This window comes from Mauremys mutica, chromosome 1 (assembly GCF_020497125.1).
Source record: "Mauremys mutica isolate MM-2020 ecotype Southern chromosome 1, ASM2049712v1, whole genome shotgun sequence".
Lineage (NCBI taxonomy): Eukaryota > Metazoa > Chordata > Testudines > Geoemydidae > Mauremys > Mauremys mutica.
Window position 1 is genome coordinate 42,445,357 of NC_059072.1, and position 24,194 is coordinate 42,469,550.

Here is a 24,194-nt window from a genome sequence, read left to right on the forward strand (position 1 = left end):
CCAGAGTAGGAACAAACTCTCTATTATGTCTTTAACTTTGCCTCCCTATTGTCAATGTAGACCCTTTTTTCTGTAGGCCCTTTAAAATATATTGTTACCACATTTGTTTGAGCATCAGTGTCTAGTTTTAAAAAATGTCATTCATTTCCAAGGTAATAGTCCAATCATTTGGTGCAGCAGCTGTTTCATTCAAAGCTCCAGAAAAAAACTCTTCTTCTGTGCCCCTAGCACTGTTCTCCTCCTGGTACACAGCATGAATACACTGTTTCTTTTTGTGCACCTGCTGTTCCTGCTTGCACACTCTTGCAAAATGATTGAATTTGTTGCACGTGCTGTAACCTTGTCCAAAGGTGGGTCATTGCTGATGTTTGTTTGCCTCCACACCTTGTGCAATTCTTTATGTTGTCCTCAGCAAACTCCTGTCTTGCAAACTCACTTGTTGCAAGGTTTCTGTACATTTCTGGTCAGTACTGCTTTTGTGCTTTCCCTTTGCATTGAGCGTTTGTGATTCTGTCCATCGAAACAACATTTTGTGTTCTCTCCAAAAGTGTCAATCTGTTCTGCACAACCTCTGATGCTTGAAATACTCTTACGGTCTTGTCCAGGCTGAAATCTAGATCTCCCAAAAGTCTTTTTCTAATGTTTGGATCTCAAATAACCATCCTATTTGATCTCTGTGGATCTCTGTGAACCATCCATAATTACATGTTTGGCTCAGTTTGAGATCCAACATATATTCTTCAAGTGACTCTCCTTCTCTGAGGTCTTGTGAAATTTACATCTTTGAAAAGTTTGTCTTGGATATCCACTAGTCTTCAAATTTCTGCACAACCATCTTATAGAAATGCTTGCTCTGCCTGACTTAACCGAATATTATTATAAACATTAGCATTTCTGGCCCTGATTTTTTTTTTAAATATCTACCTTCTGCTTATCTTCTTTTTCAATGAAGCCACTTGCTTGCTTGTACAGGCTGAATCTCTGTTGAACTCTCTTCCAGTTGCCTGAACTGCCAGATAAATTCAACTCCAGTGAAGCTCTTAGCTGCTCCATTTTCTTTATCCCCCTTTGTCATATACTCTTATTCGCCCACTCCTGGTACCATGTGGTGTTTGTGGATTCTGCATACAAGGAGACTAAGTCAGGTCTTCAGGACGATCATAACATATCGTTTATCATAGATTCACCTCAGCGATTTAGAATGTGGTGTTTCTGCTTAGGTAACTGTATCAGAACTATTCACAGCTCCCCCTAATGTATCTATTCAGCTAAACGCCCTTAAAGGGACATATCCTTACATCCATGGGTAGGCCTGTGCCACTGAAGTTCATGGAACTACTCCCAGGTGTTTGTGGGATATGGGTCCAAATATGTACTAAATAACCTGAACAGTTAGTTTTAACTTTACTGTCATCTCACAATCCCTTTAAGAATAGTGAAATATGTAGAAGTCAAAAAATTAGCCATAAAGCCAGGCAGGAGAAGAAGGAACCCCAGGAGAGAGATCAAAACATGGGAGGCTTTGTTTTCCTATCGGGCAACACATGTTGTCAGCTCCTATTGAAGTAAATGGGAGTTGAGATGGTGAGAACCCTTGTAAAGTTGGGCCCTTAGAGGTCTAAATTTAGAAAATAAAGGTTTAATTACCCCCCTTCCTTGCCCCCCCCCAATTTTATCAAACATTCTGGAATTGTAGAAACAAGCTCTTTTCAAGAAGTTTACAGTGACCAAGAACATTTTAAAAAAACAAAAGCAGAAAAAAGCATTTTTAAGCAAACAAGGAGGAATGAACACAATTCCGCAATAATGCTGCTACTTTCAAATATGACTTGTCACTTTGCATTCACATTCACTTTTAAATGATTGTCACTAGTGCAAAAGAAATATATACATATAGAGACGAAGTCACGGGATCAGGCAGTTAGAGAGGTGTACTGTACTTGATTCCCAAGATCTCGGTGATGGAGAAGACACAGAAATGTAACAGCTGCTGAAACAGTATAAAAAAAAATCAAAGATCAAAAAAAATCTACTCAGCAAATACAAACATTCACCTTAGCAACCATCAATCCCCCGAGTATACAGATACATGAAAGATTTTTTTTCTTGTGTGCATACATTTCTTTATTAATATTATTCTAAGCCATCGAATATAATGTATTCATTTTGTTTGAAGATTTTTAAATAAATTAGATTCTTGAAATTCTGACACTTTTGCCAGAGCCTTCTGTAAGTTCTCTTCATGTCAAGACAAAGAGGGAAGAGAGCAGATTTAATGATCTCCATGTAACAGGCTGCCTTTCCATTAGAAAGGAAGGAGACAGTTAAAAGGAAGTTGATTGGCAAAGAAAAGAGCATTTACCAGAAGAGCTAGTAAACAAGGTTATAATGGGGCACAGAAATCACTGGGGGGTGGGGTGGGGAGAAGAGTAAAAAGCAGAAAGAGAATTTCATTAAAACAAAGTTTATTTTTATAAAGATCTCTCTCCCTTTAGTCACTTGTTTCAATATTTCAGAGCTGTAGAAAAATCAAAAGGCAACAATACAAATTATAACAACCAACGGAAGTGAGTGACTGATGTGCATGACAGGAAAGAGGTGTCTCAAGTTTTGGCAAAGATGCCCATTCTCACCAGGCCCCTCTCAAAGAAAACGTGATCTGAAATATGTATGATCCCATTTGGGAGTAAAACTTCAGGATAGAAAGAGCAGTTCTTATTCAGTCCTTATGGCAGTGGGAATTCAATGGGAGTTTTGCCTTAATAAAGCCTGAGTGAGGAGTGCAGGATTTGCTCTTTGAAGGGCAATCAGGCTATCTACAAGTGAGCTCTTGATTTTTTACTCCCTAATTCCTTTCACCAGTTCTTCTTCCCAACCACCTCACAAGACTTTGTGTCCCTGGCCCATTCTCATCTCTGGGCCTTTTTTCTCTGTTCAATCTCCTGAAACTGGAACCTCCAATCCACCCTCTCTTCCAAGTGACTTGGAAATATACACCTCTTCCACAAGGTTTGCACCGTTTAGTCATTGCCTCTGAAAACAGCAGGCTGAAAAAAAACCCAACAACCCAAAACCAAACAAACCTATTTTAAATTACAATCATAGATCTAACGAGATGCATGTTGTGACACTCTATACCTCAGAATGGCACCTTGTAACCCCCATATTCATTCATATATGGTTGTGATATTTCATACAAAAAGGCCACGTGAGGTATCATATGAAAGGTCATGAGCACTGAAACCCATTGTTCTGTCCAGATATGTGCATCATTAGTGTGTATAAAGTGATGAGATTGTGCTGTATGGCTGTTATAGAAATATACCGTAAATTTGCTAGTGACACACAAAGGACTCCCATCCCTGTGGTGTTGACCACTCATTAATCAGCCGTGTGACTCAACTAATGCAAGCGCCACACAATGGGGACTGCTCAATCACTGTGACTTGGGGGCTGCTTGTTCACGGTGACTCAGAAAAGCCCACCAGGACATGCCTGGCTAGTGTCTGCCAGGCACATGGGCCAAGGGTATAGAATAAGGAACAGTTGCAGCACGAGGGGGCCTTTCTCCTCCCCATCCTACACTGGAAACAGCCAGGATGCCAAGAAGATGATCATCAGAGGAGACTGTTCCAGGCTTCAGGGGGGGAACTCTGTGCATTAAGGACTGTAACATCCAGTGCTGAGACAAAGTTCAGGAGCTATCAGATCTGTATACTACCTGTATCGCTATATGGATCAGAAACCTGGACCATCTTACAAGCAGATTTGGAGCAACCAGAGGCAGTCTACATGTGCAATCAGTGCCAAATTCTGAGCATAAAGTGGTTTAACCTTGGGTGAAAGGTCACAATCATGCAAATATCTGGCCTTCCTTTAATTATATTCAAAAGTGGCCACTCTGGCTGGTGCAATGGTCCTTAGTGGGCTATACATGCTTGTTTGATATTGATTCTTGGCATTTTCCTGCTGTCACGCTTTCTGTCCGCTCTTCCATTCCACTCTGGAGTCCAGATGTAACAAAAACAAGCTATTCAAATGTCAAGAATCCACTTGTGCAAGCTTAAAGCCAGACTTCTGATGTTCTGTGGCAAATCTGGTGCAAGAAGATGGCGAGCTGACTCTCCCTCCCAGAAGATGTTGTAGGTATACATGTGCATGTTCTGCCACACAAAAGAAAGTGAAACAATCTCAGAGGTCACTTTAACTACTTCCAGGGTTAGTGCCAGAAGTGGGATTGAACTCAGAGCTCAATCCCCACCTCTTGACAACCCTACATAAGTCCATAATAAGACTCAGAAAGCTATTAAAGTTAATGATAATAAGATTGTCTCCTGCTGCTATACCAATTTCTGGCAGAGAGCAACTGACATTGCCCGAGATGGTGGTCATGACAACCAATAGGCTTGCCCATACCCAATTTCTAAGGCTTTAGGAATTAAATGCTGTCAAGCTTATATAAAATGCTAAGCCTGATGGGACGATTTGTTCTGGTTGTCAACAAATCTTTTTTTCAAATTTGTCACTGCAGCTGACTCATGCTACTACTAAATTATATGTATATCTCGACTACATTATGTCTCAAGGCAGGGCTCTCAGGGAGTCCAGCATCCTAGCCATTCACCCTGGCCTACCCTCGAGCCAAGGCTCTCAGGTTTCTAAGGGTACATCTACACTGCAAAAAAAACCCTCAGCAGCAAGTCTCAGAGCCTATGTCAACTGACTCAGGCTCGAGGGGATCACACAACTGGACTCAAAATAGCTGTGTGGACATTCCTGCTTGGCCTGGAGCTTCAGCTCTGAAACCCAGCGATGGGGGGAGGATCTCAGAAACTGGGCTCCAGCCGAAGTGGGAACATCTATTAATCTACTCACAGCACAAGTCTGAGTCAGTTGACCTAGGCTCAGAGACTCTTTTTTTGACACAGGTCTTTTTTTGACACAGGTCTTTTTTTCCAAGATTTGTCCTTGCATTCTATTAATCTGAATGGACATCTCTTAAAAATATTGCTGAGGCATGTCCATACTTCAGCAGCTCTGAGGAATTAACAGTAATAATCATAATCACCGTTCAGTTCAATGGATATTTTGGTTCACCCAAGTCTCAGTTATTTTTCCACATGCATCGAATATGTTATCTTTCAAGTCCAGTCTAAAGCCATGGGAATGACACTTAACCACCTCATCTATCTTTCATCCTGATGGCTGCAGTGTTGTGATAAATCTGAATTTCCTTTTGGATGATTTGACAGATCAAAGTACTCCCCCTTCCATGACTATAAAGCTTTCTCATCTCTTAGAAGGGGTATTTATGATTGCATCTAAAGCTGTACACCTAGAACAAACTACGAGGGATCCATTTATTAAATCCTCCCATTTCCCCTGTTAAAATTAGAGGGCATGTGCTTTTAAGTTTAAAAAGTAAGGAGGTTCATCAGATGAAAGATTATCACATTTAAGCTTGATCATTGTTTGCAAGCCCTACAGAATATTCACTGGCATTACAGATGTCAATTTATGCAGCAATTATTGATTCTTGAATCATGTCCGGCTTTTGTGTTTCTACTGTAATACCTACTATTTGCATATTTAGCTAGGGCCATTGCAAACAGAGGCCTTCCTGCCTGTTAATGAAAGGTTTTGAATACCGATATTAGAATTCTAAATTATTTATTTACACATTTATATGGCACCTATCACTTTAGCATCTGAATGGGCACCAGGCAAAATTTAAGAGGAGAACATTATCTCCATTACATTCTGATTATTGGGTACATTCCACAACTTCCATACATGGTTCAAAACATTTGAGGCCAGATCATTGTGTCCACTTGAGCTACTGCTCAGAAGAGGAAGATTCAGGGAAGGATAAGGGTAGAGGAAATTACTTAAGGGGCTTAACGTTAGTTTTGTGCTGCTTTGATCCTGTGGGGCAGCTGGAGGGTGAGTTAGCCACAGGCACACATTAGAGCAGCCTCAAGGTTATCTTAACCTATTATAGCTGGTAATGGCACCCAAGTTACAGTCATGCTGATGGAGAACCCAGGAGCACATGGTTCTCCAGTCACACCCCCTCCTCTGCTGATGCATCCTTTATATCAGGGTAAGGATACAAGACATTTTATTATGGCAGCTTTCCAGCACCTTTGTGCTGGGGGACTTGCACAAAGGGATGAGAATCTGGCTCTTGGAACCATTAATAATATACCAAATCTTTTCAATAATTCCCAAATTTATATAGCTAAGAAATATTGCAAACTACATAATAATGGTCTGATGTGCAGCACAGGCAATATTCATACCTCGGCTGGTGATAGGTTTTAAGTCCAGTATCTCACGCACCATCGGGATTAGTCATGGATGTTCCTCCATTGGAACTTTGGCAATTCCTCCTTTCTAAGCTGCACTTTTTATAGCCCCAGTAGATTTTGCGATCCCAACAGGCACGAGATGTATGACAAGCTATTTTAGGTTACTTTTCAGAGGTTTGCTAAAGGGTGTTGGTAGTTATAATTTCCGCTCTCCCCCTCGCGTCAAGTACAGCTGGACTCACAGTACAAGGGAAGCCTGGCTCTACAGACAGAGGATTACGATACATATTATCAACAATTTGTTAAATTCTTTCAACCATTTTTCTGTAATAGCTTTTTTTATTTTTGTAAAATTCATGGCATATGAATTCATTATAGGGTAATGGTCGGCACTTCTTTGGGATAACCCACATACTTATCTTGAGGCTTCAACATTTGTGAGTAATGTGGCAATCTCAAGCTTGTGTCAATGAAACCTATATCCTGCATCACATCACTTCATTGTGTAGTTATCAAATAGACCCTGATCCTGGAAAGAATTAACTTTAAGAAGATGAGGAGTCCTGTTCAATGCTTAAAGTCAAGCGCAAGTGCAAGTCATTGCAGGATTGGGGCTTCAGGGTGCAACCTCTTCACAGCTGGAACTGCATCTTCTTGTGTTTGATGGATCATTGTGCTACATATAGTACAATCATAATTGGGATCTCTAGGGGCTACCAGAAAGAAAACATTCATACACTAGGCCATCAAGCAGATAATTCCAGTGAAGTATAATTCTTCAATATGTTTCAAATTCTGCCTTTTTCAGACAGTTAAGGCATATCTCACTGAAACTCTAACAAAACCAGAGGTGAAAGTAAGCAAGAGCTGGTATGCCATGCCGGACTGGACCGGCTTCTCTGGTGGTGATTTAAAGGGCCCAGGGCTCCAGCCGCTGTGAGGAGCCCCGGGCCCTTTAAATCACCGCCGGAGCTCTGGAAGCTGGGCTCAGGTGGGGATTTAAAGAGCCTGGAGCTCCGGCCCCTGCATGGAGCCCTGGAACCTTTAAAGCACCACCCGAGCCCTGCCGCCCCGGGGTAGCAGTGGCAGGGCTCCCACAGTGATTTAAAGGGCACGGAGCTCCGCGGCAGTCAGAGCCTGGGGCCCTTTAATTCACCCCTAAGCGCCAGGGATCCCAGCCGCCACAGCTGGAGCCCCAGGGCTTTTAAATCATGAAAGGCCCCGTCCCTTCTGGTTGAGACCACGCCCCCACTCAAGACTCCGGTGTACCGGTAAGTCCTTTAAGTTACTTTCACCCCTGAACAAAACACAATGGCAAACAACAAGACAGTTAAACAGTACAGTGTGTTCCATAACAATTTGGGACTCCTAATGCTGTAGTGATAGTTTTACTCAGATGGTAGTACTGCTCTCAACGGGGTAGTGTTCTAAGGCATAAATAAACAACCACTGTAGGTGCACTGCTGTTTCAGAGCAGAACTGGGTTTGACAGAACCAGAAATATTCTCTTTTATCCAATTGTTCAGGCCTTGGCACTTTGTCACTGGGGGAATTTTTTAAGTGTCTGTTCAGATTGTGTTCATTGTTTATGTATCTGACCAGTGGCTGAGCCACTTTTCCTGTAATGAAAGCTGACTTTTGATTTTTCCAAGACTTTTACAAAGGTCATTGTGGGTTTTACCTACAGATTGCAAGAAACACTCTGGAGTGTCATAAATAATATATGTGAATATACATGCTACTCAGATACCACAGTGAGGGGTACGATGTAAGAGCCTGAATCAAATAGATATTACTTTATTCTGTCATTTTTACCACTAGTGGAACTAGTGAAAATAGAAGCTGAATCAGATGTTTAGATGTCATGTACTATTACCTAAAATCCAGAGAGATTTTATTTTAGAATTTAAAGCTACAGTAGCTAAAAGTGCCATTTCCCTCACATAGTCATGGCAGTCAAACAGTAGTCTGGAATCCTGCAAGAACTCATCCTTAAATTTCATAGGGTTTTACCTCCTGACAAATCAGTCTCTGAATTCAAGGACAGATTGGACTGTAGTTTGAAAATACACCAATTTTTTAAGACAATGGCCATCAAATTTAACTTTGCTTGGTGTTAAAGTTTAGTTACTGAAAATCATTTGATGCTCACTCATATCCTTTGCCTCCTATTTCTTAGCTCTCCACAGTTTTTTCAGTTCACGGTGGGTTTGACTGGAGCAGCTGCTGTATAACATGTCTAATGGGAAATCAAGTCAGCTGCTCAGGATTTTTTTCCTTGAAGCCAGCCATGGCTCTCACTGCCTTAGGGAGTGTTCTAGGACTGTGCTATCTTAAGGAAATGTAGTTTCCAGTTACTGGGCTGGTCACAATTTCTGGCAACCCCCATACCTAATGCTAAGATATTGAAATGTTGAGTTACCAGCCAGTGGATTTCTTGGTCCAGAAATGGACTCTAGGTGGAAGGAGATGGATGACTGCATGGAGATAGGTTCCTGGTGTTTCTTCAAACAGCTGGCTCACTTCTACTGCCCATACACTGTGGATACATTCTCAGAAGATGGGTTTCAGAGTGGTAGCCGTGTTAGTCTGTATCAGTAAAAAGAATGAGGAGTATTTGTGGCATCTTAGAGACTAACAAATTTATTTGGGCATAAGCGTTGTGGGCTAAAACTCACTTCATCGGATGCATGCAGTGGAAAATACAGTAGGAATATATATAAACAAAGAGAACATGAAAAAATGGGTGTTGTCATACCAACTATAATGAGACTAATCAATTAAGGTGGGCAGGAGAAAAAAAACTTTTGTAGTGATAATCAGGATGGCCCATTTCCAACAGTTGACAAGAAGGTGTGAGTAACAGTAGGGGAAAAATTAGCATGGGGAAATAGTTTTACTTTGTGTAATGACCCATTCACTCCCAGTCTTTATTCAAGGCTAATTTAATGGTGTCCCATTTGTAAATTTATTCCAATTCAGCAGTTTCTCATTGGAGTCTGTTTTTGAAGTTCTTTTGTTGGAGTATTGCGACTTTTAGGTCTGTAATTGAGTGACCAGGGAGGTTGAAGTGTTCTCTGACTGGTTTTTGAATGTTATAATTCTTGACGTCTGATTTGTGTCCATTTATTCTTTTGCGTAGAGACTGTCCGTTTGGCCAATGTACATGGCAGAGGGGCATTGCTGGCACATGATGGCATATATCACATTGGTAGATGTGCAGGTCAATGAGCCTCTGATGATATCGCTGATGTGACCAGGGGTATTCTGTCTGCTACCCAAGGTCCATAAACCTGGATGCCCCATCATCTCAGGCATTGGCACCCTGACAGCAGGATTGTCTGGCTATGTAGACTCTCTCCTCAGGCCCTACGCTAACAGTATTCCTAGCCACTTAGCTGGCAGCATTTTGCATCACACAGAGATCAATATCAGGTTTGATATCCTGAGACAAAACCAATCTCAGTGTTACTTTCAAATGTTCATCAGTAAGCCTTGACCTTAACACAGATTTGTTAATCTTCATGGAAGAGAAAAACTGTTCACATATATATGTACTTCCAAACATTGCTGTCAGAGTCTACCCTCACTTGAAACTGGGCGGTTTCAAAGTGAGGACCCGCATGTATTCCCCCACCCTAAAATTTTAGGGTAGGTCTCCCCTTCGGCTGCCACCACCCGGTCAATTCCGTGGGCCGGGACACCCCTGTTTCCCCCCTTGGGAACACAGATCAATTCACAGAGGAGGAACCTCCCCCCTCTTCCCTCTCTCCCCTGCTCCGGAGACAGAGGTGCCTGGATTCAAATGCCTTGAATCGCTACACACAGGGAAGCAGCCCACTTCCCCCTCCCCTTCCCCTGAATTTCCCCAAGGGAAGGAATTAACCAAGTCCAAAGAAAAGAAAAGAATTTATTAAAGAATAAAAAGAAAAATACAGAATCTCTATGAGCCCAAGCTGGACACTCATAGGGTATAACCTTATCAATCTCTGGAGAGAATCCCCTCTCCCCCTTTTCTCAGTAAAAGCAATATCAGCAAACAGGAATAAAGCATTTCCTTTAGCAAACACACAATTGCAAATGTAGAAATCAAATCATAAGACTAATTCGCCTTTCTAATTAATACTCACTATTAATTAGTAGAAACTACTCCAGGAGAACTTGGAGACATGACTGTCTTCTGTTAAATCCAAAACCAGTTCTCACTCAGACAAAGGCTTCCCTCCACAGAGATTTGAAAAAATCTTATCTCTGATTGGTCCTCTGGTCAGGTGGTCACCAGGTACTACATGTTAACCCTTTACAGGTAAAACAGACCTTAACCCTTAACTATCTGTTTATGACAATTGCCATGACCCTTGCGGAAGCAGAGAATAACATGAGAAATCTTTCTTGTGAAAGAAACCAGTAGAATTCTGGAATTCCAACATCTGGATACTTCTGCTTCAAAATGGTATCACTGAAGCTCCACTAACTCCATCTGCATTTCCTCTGCAACATTGTCAATTTCAACAGCAAATAGTGTTGAAAAAAGTTGAAAACATGGTTCAAGTGCCTTGAAATCTTTGAACTGCACATCAAACTGTTTGTGTAAGTTAGAAATGATTTCTGCATATTCTTTCAAGGATTTGGGTTCAACTTTTCCTAAGGAATTCAGTGTCAAGAAATGGACCAAATTGCCAGCAGTCAACTGTTTTGCCCACAAAGTAAGCTTGATTTTGAATGACTTAACACTGTCATGCATCTGTGTTATCACCTGTTTTCTATCCTGAAGCTCCAAGTTCAGTGCATTCAGGTGATCAGTTACATCTGTTAGAAAAGCAAGGTTGCAGATCAAAGTGGAATCAGCAAGCTGTGAAACCTCCTTGTTTTTCATTTTCATGAAGGAATGAATCTCCTCCCTAAGTGCAAAAAAAGGCTTCAAAACATTTCCACAACTCAGGCACCTAACTTGAGTGTGATACAGAAGTTCCTTATATTCTCTGAGAATACTTGCTAGAAAAGAAGTGAACTGTCTGTGATTCAGCCCTCGTGCACGTATAAAATGAACTGTTTTAACAACTACATCCATAACTTCCTTCATTTGTAGACATTTACAACTACACAGGGCTTCTTGGTGCAAAATGCAATGTATGCTGGTGAAGATAATTCCTGGTATATTGAGGCTGTTCAGTTTGGTCTTTAATCCAACCACACCAATGTTTTCAGAGCACATTGATGGCGCACCGTCCGTAGCCAAAGATACAAGTTTGTTCCATGGCAGCGCAGCTTTTTCAATGCACTATTCCAGTCCTTGAAATATGTCACATTCCGTTGTAGTACCCTTCAGTGGCATTAAGTCTAGCAATTCTTCAGTTATATTCAAATTGCTATCCACACCTCTAATGAACACTGCACATGGTGTGGTATCTGATATATCTCTATTCTCATCAAGAGCAACTGAAAATGCTTCGAAGTCTTTTGCCATTTGAATCAATTGTTTTTGCACATTATCTGCTAAATCTGTTATTCTACAGGCAACTGTACTGGCAGACAAGCTTATGCCTTCAAAAACTTTCTTCCTATCAGGACATAAAATTTCGCTGGCCTTCACAAGACATTCTTTTATGAATAGGCCTTCTGTAAAAAGTCGCGATGATTTAGCTATCATTTCGCTTATCACAAAACTTGCTCTTACTAAATCTTCACTAGACTTGTTAATCTCTGAAAAGAAATTTCTTTGCTTGGAAAATGCTGCTTTAAGTTGCTGAACTTTTTCCTCTCTGATTTTTCTGGTGAATGCATCATATTTTTCATGGTGCATCATGTCATAGTGCTGACACACGTTATACTCCTTGGGAACAGAAATCGTTTGCTGACAAATAAGGCACTGAATTTTATCTTTTACCTCTGTGAAAAAATATAAATTCTCCCATTTGTCTTGAAAAACTCTCTTTTCTTCTAGGAGTGTTCTTTTTCGATGAAGTCATTTCCGAGCAGTTTTAATAAAATATAAACACTCAGTAATGCACCTGACTCAAAGGACAAAACATGCAGGTACTTTTAGAATTACTTCTGTTAAAGCCCTCCCTCTGCCCCTGCCCCGCCCCCACTCCACCCCTTCGATGAGGCCCCACCCCTGCCCCGCCTCTTCCCACCCCTTCCCTGGCCCCATTCCAATCCTTTCCCCAAAGTCCTCACCCAAATCCACCCCCTCCCCGCCCCTATTCCAACCCCTTCACCAAATCCCTGCCCTGGCCCCGCCTCTTCTCTGCCTCCTCCCCTGAGCACGCGGCTCCCCGATCCTCCCCCCTCCCTCCTGGAAAGCGCTAAGTGGGAAGTGCCTGGAGGTAGACAGAGGAGCGGTGACGCGGTTCTCTGGGGCAGGGGAACTTGGTGAGCCGCAGCAAATAATTCCATGGGTCGCATGCGGCCTGCGTGTTTGAGACCCCTGCTCTATGGACTCATCCGCAATATTCAGATTTCCTGAATGTTTTACATATTTGTTTCTAATTCCATTTTAAAAACTCAGCTGTGGTTACAAGGTACATCCTGGGAATCCTCCCCTCCTACGACTCAGGCAGGTTTTTGCTTTAATTAAGCTAATTGACAGTAAGTTAAAACTCCCATCTTAATTATAACTGTAAACATTTTGTAAGAAGAAAATGCCCAAATATTAACTCTATCTCCTGACAATAGTCTTAAAGACTTTTAAAAGGTAGGAGTCTAAAGTGGAGAAGGAAATCTAGTACTAAATCCAGTTCTTTTGAATCACGTACTGTATTTATTACCTCTGCCCTCTAATGGAATAGCTTACTTGGGCAAGAAGGCTTACCTTTGCATACCTTCTAACAGTCTGTGACTCACCCACCTGTGACCCATCTTCTGCAGATTCTTCCCAAATCTGCAGTGGCCTATTACCACCACTCACCTGCCACAGGGGCCTGATTTTAATAAGGCCTTCACATTCTTGGTAGCTGCTTATCTTAAATGGGAAACTTGAATCCCTTCACATCATATCCCAGCAGCTACATGTTTCCAGAATAGCTGGATATCCCTCTCTCTTTTTTGCACCGTATCTATCCCCACCTACTCTTCCTGCAAAGTCAGAAGCACTGAGGCCAAGCTACTGAATTTTTAAATCACGGTCTCTGGGGCTATACATAGCAGCACTGCATGCTCAGCAGCCTACAGGATTGTAATTAAGATGCAGTTTGGAACCTAGCAGGGAGGATGCTGGAGATGCTGGGTCACACAACAAGATCAATGAAAGGTTAGAAAAAGTTAACAAGGGAAGTAGGTTAAAACAGTGGGTGTCCCACAGTTCTGGACTAAGACTAATGCTTGTTCATCCCCTCTTCCAGGTTATTAATAGAGAAGTGGTAAAGTTTATGGAGGACACAGAATTATTTTGGTTAAATCAAGTCTAACTAGTCAAATGTAAGGAGGATTATGAGAAATTTCAGAAGGATATAACAAAGCTAGGAAACTGGAAGGCACAATGACAGATTAAATTCACTGAAGACAGGTGCAAAGTAATGCACACTGGAATAATTTGAACTAATCATATACACCGATGGGTTCTATCTTAACTATAAGCACCCAGGAAAAAGGATAGAAATTCATACACTGTGTAGAGGCAGTAAAGGTGTATGTGTGTATATATATATATATATATATGTTAGGTTGTATTAAAAAAGACTAGAGTATAATACTAAAATATTTATAATGCTATTATATAAACGTGTTGTCCCTGCCTTGAATACTGAGTTCAGATTTGTTTGCCTCATGTCTTAAAGGTGACACCAATATCTGAAAATATCCATTGGAGGGCAATGAAAATAACTAAAGGCAAGAAGAGACTTGTACAGGAGAAGATTTAAAAGATTAACATTATTTAGGTAAGCGAGGAGACAAAGGGTAACACATGGCCGTTATGTGAAATAGTGCACAGTACAGAGACCAGGCAATTGCTACTATTTACCCCCTCTCTAACACAAACACAAAGGGGCCACCTAAACAAACTAAAAAGCAACATATTTAAAACTGTTTAGAAGAAATACTGTGTTTTAGAAATGCAGAGAACCCACAGCTTCAACTGAGGGTCCAGGCCAATGTAAGCTAGAAGTGCTCATCCCCTGAAAAATAAAGTGCTAAGTGTCTAAAAGCTGGGCATCCAGAACTGAAGGCACCTAATATAACGGTTTGCTTTTGAAAATGTGGTCCTTGGTTTCTTACCCCCCCCCCCTGATTTAAGGCAAAGTTCCTCTCACTCCTAATCTCTTTCTATTTAAATGACTCTACATCCTCTTATTTTTATCTGAGTGATCTTTGGCAGTGAGAATTTATGCAAAGCATTTTTATGAATCCCTTTGTGAGTTTGAAAGATTCTATTTTTCTCTGATAATTGGTTCAGGTCCCTTTAGCTATCAGGAGCCTTTTATAAATCTGGTCTCATTCTGGTTGCTCTATGAAGCATCCCCTCAAGGGCAATTATCTACCTTCTAAGATATAGCACCTAGTGATGAACACACATAGGGAGATGTAAATATTGCTTGTCAGAATAATGTCAGCTCTTGATTTATGAGTTGTTCCACCTATGCCAAAACTCAAGAATTTTGGTTGCTTCCTGTAGTACAGTACACGCTGCGGTCATGGGAAGAAAATAGAAATAGTAACGTTCAAAATTCTTTCCTGGGACTTATATTTGAGTAAACATATTACGGGTTTTCTGCTTGGCATGTTTCTGCAGAGTCTAATTGAGTGTTGCTTTCTTTCTTTAAAATATTGAGCTATTATTTGCTACATTTGGAGGTTACTTTGTGTGGTGAAAAAAATAACTTTAAATTGGAAATAATAATGTTACCCACTTACCGAGTAATGCAAAGTAACCCTCATTTATGGGATGGTACCTAACATAGAAAATATGTTTGTTTCACTTACAGAGAAGACACCTGAAAGTTAGTAATTTTGTGTTCAGAGCAGGGTTTGAATAGTGTACAGTAAATAAAGCATAGGATCATGTGCTGAACAATGAGGAGAAAAGCTATTGAATAGCTGCTCACTAATGAGCACCATTTATCCTGTGCACTGAATGAGGCAGGTGTCCAGTAGAAAAAATAGTATAATAATGATTATATAGGGTGATTGTATATATATATAAATAATAGTGATTATATAATTAAAGACTATCATAATGCACATGCACAAGGAGCCAGCAGCATTTTGCCCATAAAGTTGCACAAGTAACTTTAATTCTGGCATTTCCTAAATTCCAAGTTGACTTTGCAACCTTAATATTCTTTTAACATAGGAAATTATCCACACAAACTAGGTTTTGAAAAAGGCAAGCTGGAAAAAAAATTCAGGAACCATGGATTCCATTCCAAGCTCTGGAGGGGAATGTGTTCATTGGTTACAGGTTCCTCTGCCCGGCCTCTCCAACTTGTCCTTGTACCAGACCTGTCTCTTTTCTACCTCAAGTCCTCATCCCAGTCCTATTCTCCTCACCTAGCCAGTCCCAGTCTCAAATCCTCAGGCTTTTCCTCCCAGTCTCAGCCCTCTTGCTCAGTCAGTCCAAGTTCTCCCACAGTCCAGCGCCTCATCAACTCTGTTTTTCCCCCACCTCCTCCTCCCCATCCCCACTAGTTTCCAGTCTCCCAATGCTACCAGCCCTGCCTATAATCCACTAAAACAGTTGTGAGCAGTTTATAACCTTGTGTGTATAACACACAACACTGCACAGTTTGGAACAGAAAATAAAAATATTATAACTGATGTTAGAGGGTGAGTTTTAAGTAGGCAAGATATAGTGTATTAATTCTTATTCCTACGAAAGGTGTATTGGGATCTTTAATTATCAAAAGTTTGAAGACCCTCAGTCTTAAGACTCATTTGAAAGGTGCCATCTCCAGCAACAGCGTTTCAGCTAGCACCCTGCTGGGGGTTTATTCAACAGGGACCCAGAAGGAAGTGTGATGCCTGTTGAATCTTGAGGCACATGGGTTTGCCTTGGAGTTCTCCCAACCAAGTAATGGTCCCAACTATTCCTAATTTGAGATCACAGTCCAGTGCAGAATGATTATTATACAAGCAACTGGATCAAATTGCAGTATTTAAACTTTTATGGGGCAAGATCAAACGACTGAGCATCTTTTCCAAAGCATAGGCATTTTTGGATGAACTGGGTGAGATTATCAGTTTGCACTCTCTATACATTTACAGGTAAAAACTTCTTTGTGGGTGTGTGGATTTCAATTAGTTTGTTTAATCAAGAAATGAGATTTCCTCTTTTCTATTATAGAAAGTGGTAAAGATTCAAATGCCATTTTGAATTTCCAATACTTTACCTCAAAAACTCTCTCAGGGAGTAGCATAAGTTTTTTTTAAAATGCATTTTGTTATTAAAAAATGAAAAGATTGAAAAGATGAGGTAAAACCACATTTTGCTTGTGATATAAACTAGCCAACCTAAGATTTTTGGCTTCTTTGGCTGCCACTGCCAGTTCCACTGCATAGCTGAATTCATGGCTAGAGCCTTCTCAGTATAAAGGACAATGTCAAAAATAGAAGGTACCATTTTCTGGAATAATGACCAACTGCTTCACATGTATTTTGCTCTATTCCATGGGGGTCTCAGTCTCCTGACTTTCAAACCAGCTCTTGTACTGTTCCTCCTCCATATGAAATAATAGCCAGCTCTATATTGTATGTTGGCAGTTTTTACTCTAATGTATATAAAACACTTCCCCTTAAAATTAGAATTCATGTACTGTATTTTCTCCTTGATATTTATGATGAGGTAATGATCTTTCAGGTGCTCAGATGACAAACACTGATGTAAAATAAACTTGATTCTTTACAGAATTTTTTTAAAAAAAATGTTGGAACTTCAATTTCAGAATTTCTGATTTTAGTCTGTAGTTTCTTGGATTGTTTTAATAATTATTATGTCAAAATAATGAAGAGCAATTGGGTTTCTACGTCTCTGGATTATGCTTTAAAGATGATAATGTAGATGCTTCTTACATTTATTTTATTTGAATCCCGAGATGTTTTGAGATCTTTATCGCAAAGATCCCAATTTTTGTTTATAGTAGGCTTACAGTTGGTGTCTTGTTTCAATAATAGGTATCAAAAGATGTTGACATTTTTAAAATGATACACCAGTAACATAAAATCCAAAGAAAAAATCACGCTGCTTTCAGAATGTCTAAGTGACAATACTCCACAACAGGCACTGAATTGAGGCTTGATCTTTTGAGGTGCTTAGTGCCCTCAACTGCTGTTGAATTTATTGGGAGCCATGGGTGCTCAGACTTTGCAAGAGGCAGTCTCACAGCATTTGACCCTTCCTCTAAACAAATACAAATATAAATATTAGCATTTCATCCAGAGAACCATTATAATCACAGAGAGACGAGGATCACAGTTAGAATCTCTACAAAGATTTCCAACTTTGAACTCACTGTGATGTCTCATTTTTCATTCCTGCCCATACACTACTCTCAATACACTAGTGTACCTCATTTAAAATGAACTGCACTGAGCACAGTGATGCTGGAACTGGAAACATCTTGGAATCCTTTGAAAGCCTGCTATAATTTCAATTCTGTATGTACACCACTCATAACTGAGCCACATTCATTTTTTATATAATCTTTACCTTCGGTAAAATTCCTCCCCATGATGATGGAAATAGCACAGCATCGTAAAAAATGTCTGATCAATATCTCAAAGCAATACCTCAAAGATCTCATCCAAGTGAAGAAAAAAGTCTCATACTAAAGAGTCCCAATAAAAGCCTTTTAATCTCTGAAAAGCCAGGAACAAAATCCTGACAAAAGCACTTTTGGTGGAGACACTAAAATTCAAAGCAGGTAGTTTTCAACATCTATTGCTAACTTTTCTTTGTGTGGAGCAGGGGGTGAGGCATGTGAGTATTTAGATTACCATTATATTTCTTTCCTAGAAGTCACTCACTTTCTCTGGACACCTTCCAATTCCTTTTGACTTACAGCAGTCACGATTATAGAACACTTCTAGCAGGTTTTTTTTATGTTTTCTGATACACTGGTATGGATTTAGCTAAAAAAGAGCTGATTGGGTACTGCAAAGAGGCACTCACAAAGACTCTTAAAAACAGCATTCAGCTGTTCTTTGCAAATATTTGCATGACCACAATTTTGTTTATACCGAATTGTTCATACAAAGGAAAAGTATCCAAGAGATGCATACAAATACGTATTTGTTTGTGTATTCAGACTAGCAGTATTCTACAAGCAATCATGAAAGGATTTCATGGACTGGGAATTGAGTAGGCAAGGAGGAAGTTTTTGGCGAATGAACAGGAAGAACAAACAACAAAACAAAGCAGCAGTGAGGAGGTGGATCAGGTAGTGCAGGAGGATGTGAGTAAGAGCAGCCCCTGGAATCAGTCAATGCTGAGCCTGGCCATATGACAGTGGATATAACTTTTGTAACTGAGGCCATGAAATAAGAAAACTGGTTGAGATTTTCAAAGGTGACTAGTGGATTTAGTTACACAGCTCCCATTGACATTAATGGAGGTTGGGTGGCTAAATCCCTGGCCTAGTCAGTTTTGAAAGTCTCACACTGTATATCACAGACTATTCCAATGTGCAGTCATCACCAAGAGCAGGTGCAGGGCATAATTGCAGGGCCCGTGAAGTGCTCTATGCCTGGAGGTCAGCAGGAGAAATCATCATTCTAGAACACCTACCTTCTGGTACCACCTGGATAGGTAGCATCCTAGGCCTATGCTGTACTGTGTTCAGATGGGCCCTCCCCAATGGTACAGAGATCTTCTCGTTACATGGAGTGGGGTGACAAAGAGCAGCACCACCAACAGAGGATGAGGGGGGAACAATAGCAGTAGAGAGATCTTATGTAGGCGGACCTGCTTGTTGCTTTGGATGCCTATATCTCCCAGATGTCAGCATTAACTTAGCTTGGGTTGCCTGCTTTGACACAAGGAAGCAGGACCTCATGAGCAGAGAGAGGGCACTCACAGAAGGCAAATTGCTACGGGCAATGCACAAGTACATGCTAAAAAGGGCTAGATCATGGAAGTGCATAGAGCTTGAAATGAGATCCTGGGTAGGAGTGAGGCTGCAGAGGTGGCCAGATTCTACCCTTTCATCCACACAGACTCAGGGATCCTTCTGTGATGGATCCAGAAAAGCAATTGGACCCAATTATTTTTGTTTAAATAGTTGTAGCAGCTGTGGAAAGGAAGGACAGTTCACTGCTTAGGGTGCTAGCCTGGGACTTGTAAGACCTGGGTTAAATTGCCAGCTCTGCCACAGACTTCCCATGGGCAAGTCATTTAGAGTGGGATCCACAAAGGGACTTGGGCATTGCAAGACTGAGCATCATGGCACTTAACTTTTATATGACTAAAAAATTACAGGAACAACTCTGATCCACAAAGCCAAGTTTGACACCTAGACTCCCTATACCATGCACCTAAGAACGCAGTCCACTAAAAGCCAGCATGCTAGGCAGGGAGACCCCTAAGCTAGGCAGTGTGAGATGCCAACAACAGCGGTGTGTGCTAAACCCTGCCCCCTTTGGGAGTTAGGAGGCCTATCTCTGTTTAGCAAGTCACGAACAGGAACCCAGCGCCTAAGACTCTTCTTGAAGGAATGAGTTTGGTGCTTGCCTTGCTCCACCCAAAATGGCCAGAGGAGATGGTCATACCCACCTTATAACCTTTAGCCCACTTGCCTAGATGTGGGAGACCCATATTCAAATTCCCCCCTTTCTGCCAGAAGGGGAAAAAGGATTTGAAGAGGGATCTACCACCTCTCTGGAGGGTGCTCTAACCATTGGACTACAGAGTCACTCTCACCCTTCCACTGGCTCAATGACTGTTTAAGTATTTATCAATGGAACAGTCATGGGTGGGAGGGCAGGAAGGGAGTGCATGGCTCTGTAGCCCAGTGGTTAGGGCTCCCAGCAAGGAGGTGGGAGACCCTGGGTTCAGCCCCCGTGCTTCAATCTTGTTCATTATTTATCCACAGAGGAAGAGCATCAACAGGAGAGACTGAGGGAGTCCCAGAGACGGATCTGAATTTCCATTGTTTAGGCATATTACATCAACTGTGCCAGTGTTTCTATCACTTCTAGCAATGCAGAAGCTGTGACAAGAAGGGGCACAATAGCCAGGTCTGCCACATGACACCACAGTACAAAGAAAAATGTACTGAGAAAAAGTTACTAAAACATAATGTGACTCTCCGCAAATAGTTATTTGACTACAGAGGAAGTGGTTTCAGAAATGGTACAATGTGGTGACACGCCTTTAGGGCTGAGCTTCCTGGAGAGAAAGTCTGCCTGGGGTACTGTGAGCCTCTTGTTATGCACAGGCAATTGGAACGACACAGAGTAAAGCAGAGCTCTTGCAAGCTCCTTACACACTGAGTGTTCACTACACACTGTATGTTACTTGCAAGTTATTTTCCATTTTGGCAGAATTGTGTGCAGTATAGAATTAATGGGACTCAAATGCTCCTTAATGGATTAATGTAAATATATACTATGTGAAAGCAAGAATGAGGACCCAGGCTGTGGCGTCTATGATTTCTGATTGTGTAAGAGAGTCCTAATGTGAAACTGATGGTTCTGAAAACTATAGTCAGGGAAAGCAGTCCTCATACGTTATGAAGTAGCCATCAGAACATGCCAGAAACTGCCTCAAAAATCTCCATGGAAATGGACCACTAAGCTCTGTTAAACGCTACACATTAATTTTGCAGAAAATAAACAAGTGTGCTTAGCTGTTGCTGATAATTATTTCAGACGGCCAAAAGGGGTATACACAACCAATACTTCTGCTGCTAAATTCTTGTCTACACAAGAAAGCAAAATCAGTTGAAATTTGCACCTTTACTTACTTCACTGTAAGTCTGTGTGGCCATTCTTATTCCAAAATATAAACATCCACACCTACACTTGCACCAAAATAAATAGCAGACTGAGGAATGTAGGTAACTTACATGCAACAAATGCTTTCCTTCAGACATACTTTCAGATAATGGTCCTCAATTCATTTGAAGACTCTAGAGATGACTGAGGAATAATCAGCAAAGCAGCTGGCTAGCATTGCTTATCACTCAAATAAATTAGCAAAATGCTTTAGGCAGATGCTAAAGTGTATTGGAAAAGAAGTGAAGGCAGAAAGCAACAACTTTGTGTTGTAAATACTCTGTCATGTAGGCCTACACAACAGTGTACCACTCAGAAGACTGCAGAGTTGTTTTTAAATCATCACATAGAAATTTGATTTAACTGACTTAGACTAGATTCAGCAAAAGAATTGGATGAAAAACTGCACAGAGTAACTGAACCACAGAATATCCCTCACAGGATCCTATGCCTAGGCCAGAGAATTTGGGTAAGAAATGAGATGAGGAGGAGGTCTGAAATTTTAGGCTCTTTTAGGTTATAAATATACATAGGATGGAGGGCAAGAGATTAGATGTTAAATAAGCAGGAAGGATTCCTATTTTGCAGGCTAAGTCCCTGTTGAGTATCAAATGTCACAGCATGATGTTATTTTTACAGATCTAATATATATTGCTGCAGCTCTAATTTATATATATATATATATGTACACATATTAATTAGAGCTGCAGCAATTTAATGGGCCATTGGTTATATGCCTCTCAATCAGCCAAAGTCCAAACGTAGGTCAAAGACCTAGAATCAAGAATGTAAAAATAATACAAGTAAATAAATAAATAAAAAATACTAGTGCAAGGATTTTAAAGATGATAGGGTGCTTACATCTGGAGAATGAATATTTTATGTGACTGGTGCGTTAGGATGCACATTTTCTTTCCATCCTGTCAAAGATCAACAGAGAAGCAGGGAATGAGATGGGGTACTGGCAGGACAGTATACAGTCTAAATGCCCCTTGCCTTCAGCACATTTCCTGAGATCTGCAGGTTTAGGGAACTGAACACCTACCCTAGAATCATAGAATATCAGGGTTGGAAGGGACCTCAGAAGGTCATCTAGTCCAGGGGTCCCCAACCCCCGGTCCGCGGCCTGGTACCGGTCCGCGGCCTCTTACAAACCGGGCCGCGAACCGACCCAGTGGACCTCCCGAGCCGCGGGACGAGCGCTCCCTCCGCAGTCATGCCTGCGGGAGGTCCGCTGCTCCCGGGGCTCCGGTGGCCCTCCCGCCGGCATGACTGCGGACGGTTCGCTGGTCGCGCGGCTCAGCTGGACCGCCCACAGGCACGCCTGCGGGAGGTCCACCGGCTCCGGTTGAGCTGCCGCAGGCATGCCTGCGGGCGGTCCAGCTGAGCCGCGCGACCAGCGAACTGTCCGCAGTCATGCCTGCGGCAGCTCAACCGGAGCCGGTGGACCGCCCGCAGGCACGCCTGCGGAAGGTCTACCCGAGCCGTGGGACGAGCGCTCCCTCCGCAGGCATGACCGGTCCCTGGTCCTGAAAAGGTTGGGGACCCCTGATCTAGTCCAACCCCCTGCTCAAAGCAGGACCAATTCCCAACTAAATCATCCCAGCCAGGGCTTTGTCTAGCCTGACCTTAAAAACCTCTAAGGAAGGGGATTCCACCACCTCCCTAGGTAACCCATTCCAGTGCTTCACCACTCTCTGAGTGAAAAAGTTTTTCCTAATATCCAACCTTCATTAGAGGGCAAATCTTTGTGACATTTCAGTTTCCTGCTGGAAATAACATTGATATTGAAAGGAGTTAGGATTTATCACCCAGTGGAAGAAGCTAAGGGGTTCTAGACTCATTTGCATGAATTTCAAAGAATCTATGGGGCCAGGTAGCAGATTGAAATCAATTTCAATCTGCTACCTGGCCCCATAGACTCCTGGTAGCCTCTGGCTAGCATGGTCTCTGTAGGACCACAACCTTAGTTTCCCCCAGAGGAGAAAGGGGTGTCCACAGAAGAGTGGCACAAGTCAAGAGTCTGTATGAACTTAGGCTAACTTCTGCTTTCCCCCCCCGCCCCCACCCTCTTTGCTTTATGCGGAAAAGATTCTGGAGGTACTGGAAGCTTCTTCACAAATACTCCAACTCCATAAAGCCTCAGCAGAGGGGTTACCTTTGGGATGGGAGGGGAAAGGGAGCATGCTGCAGGGGTGGTAGTGGTCCGTGGTTGCAAGCACTTCTTCATGCATGGACATGGAAGAAATCTCAGGGTCCTAAAGAGGATAATGGTGCTTAATCTGACAATGGGTTATGTGGGGCACAACAATGGCAACAAAAGCACACTTACAGTCCTACAACTAGAAGACGACCGCTGTACGGACAGCAAATGAAGTTCATGCTTATTAAAAATAGACAAATAGTCACAAAACTGCTTCCTATCTCCGTGCTCCCATCATGCCAGATGAATACAAGTATTTTGTGGATATTCATTTAAATTTGGTGACCACACTCTGATTCCCTACATTTTGGGAATGAAAAGATCGTTCCAAGAGCTGACCATCTCTAGAAATACATTACAGGTGACAAAAGGCATGTTGTTGTCATTCTTCCTGGCTTATGTAAAGGAACTGGAGATTTCTGCACTATTCTCTTCTCTGACCTAAACAAATGCAGCCTTGCCCCACTTATGTGCATTCAGAACACTGCTGCAGAAATCTTTGCCCAGCTTGTCTCTTTGACCACATCAGCCCTCTTTTTGCATCCCTCCAAGCCTCCCCTTTTTCTATCGCATCAAACAAACTATTAGTCTTTACTGTCAAGGCCCTTCATGACCTATCCCTACCCTAACTATTAACTCTTACATGTTGTCATGATGTTGACTTTCATCTCTGTGTGGCCAGTGATGGCAGCCTTCATCGGCCACTTGATACATTTTCAAACAAGCTCCTTTGTGCTTTCTCCTGTGCTGCT

General features: G+C 41.7%; 1 long non-coding RNA gene across 2 annotated transcripts in view; it reads right to left on the minus strand.

The window, feature by feature from the left end:
* The window catches only part of LOC123352555, a 53,872-nt gene that overhangs the window by 18,035 nt on the left and 11,643 nt on the right, over window positions 1-24,194 (minus strand). The window contains exons 2-4 of one of the 2 annotated variants that reach the window (XR_006574211.1): window positions 8,734-8,900; window positions 1,892-1,990; window positions 925-1,121 (exon numbers count right to left, since the gene is read on the minus strand). This is a non-coding gene — a long non-coding RNA (uncharacterized LOC123352555). The remainder of the gene's footprint in view (window positions 1-924; window positions 1,122-1,891; window positions 1,991-8,733; window positions 8,901-24,194) is intronic. The other variant, XR_006574214.1, reaches the window with a different exon arrangement.